Below are 1,327 nucleotides of genomic sequence, written 5' to 3'. Positions count from 1 at the left end.
TTTAATAATTAAAGGGCGGGGTAGTTCTAGTTGGGGGCCAATGCCATAGCATATGGACGGCCATAGTAGCAAAAATTGATTGTTTCCTAAACCTAGAGGAGTACTCGGTCTCACTTTGCTCACTTGGAGATAGTTCTTGCCTAGTTATAGGTCACAAGAGGCTTTTCAATGAAGGGGCACGTCTAATATTTTATTAAATACTACACCCAAAATGGACACTCTTGTTAATTATGTAAAGAAGGTGCTAAAGTGACTATGTAAACTATACAGAACACTCTACGCTGTGATGTAGCAGCCTACAGTACTATGGTTAGACACTCTCTCTAACACATCATGTACTCTTGCTGATATTGCATTGTGTCCATTCAACAGGTACAATGGATAACAAACAGTAGTCCCCCAACTCAACAGTCAACAATCAAATGATTAACACATGTCAGGCTGAGGTTGTCCTTGCCTGTAGCCAATCTATGATAAAACAGTCAAAAAATTATAGCTACATGTACATGACATCAACTAACTTTAACACAAGCATCCGTGACAACAAGACGTACCTAAAAGTGTTCAAATTAAGTTGTTAGTACTTGTACTTTACCGTAAATATCAATAAATGACTTTAAAATACACAAATCCTGATATACAAGGGAGTGGTGACCCAGTCCCGTCCAACAAAGATCAGGAACTGGTTCGTCACTACAAGACGCACCTAAAAGTGTTCAAATTAAGCTGGTAATACTTGTACTTTACGGTATTATATCCATTAATCCCATTAAAATACACAAATCCTGATATACAAGGGAGTGGTGACCCTGTCCCATCCAACAAAGATCAGGAACTGGTCCGTCACTACAAGACGCACCTAAAAGTGTTCAAATTAAGTTGGTAGTACTAGTACTTTATCGTAAATATCAATAAATGACTTTACCATTTTAGGTTGTAGACATTGATCCATTCAGTTACTCCTGGCTCACAAGGATGAATTACAATAGCATCATATGTGACCCGATATGAGAAAACCAGGCTATATGCTCCAAAATTGAAAATTGAGATTTATGGTTTTCTTAATTAAGCAAAGTTTTTCCTACCTTTTGGTCCTTCTTCCATGTCATTTGACACATCTAGTGCTGAGTTATGCTTATTTATGCAACAAGAAGTCTAAATGAATGAAATTGAGTTACAGCCATTTTTATCATTACATCTTGCATTATTTACATGGTACACAACAAAAAGAAAGGTCTGTAAATGACCTCTTTCAAGTTATTTTAGGGCAAACTTGGTATCAAATGAAAGGAAATTCTTTAAACAATATATTTTTGGTACAATCTCA

General features: G+C 36.3%; 1 long non-coding RNA gene across 1 annotated transcript; it reads right to left on the bottom strand.

Moving 5' to 3' along the window:
* Positions 1-598: 598 nt before the first annotated feature.
* LOC109593138 (uncharacterized) lies at positions 599-991 on the bottom strand. Its single transcript, XR_002190757.1, has 3 exons — positions 926-991; positions 748-859; positions 599-706 (listed from the first exon to the last, which is right to left on the bottom strand). It is a non-coding gene; the product is annotated as an uncharacterized LOC109593138 (long non-coding RNA).
* Positions 992-1,327: the final 336 nt, after the last annotated feature.

The sequence above is a fragment of the Amphimedon queenslandica genome, unplaced genomic scaffold (assembly GCF_000090795.2).
Source record: "Amphimedon queenslandica unplaced genomic scaffold, v1.1 AMPQUscaffold_2713_Cont25286, whole genome shotgun sequence".
NCBI lineage: Eukaryota > Metazoa > Porifera > Demospongiae > Haplosclerida > Niphatidae > Amphimedon > Amphimedon queenslandica.
The sequence above is the reverse complement of the archived record's forward strand: the minus strand, read 5'-3'. Positions and strand labels throughout refer to the sequence as shown.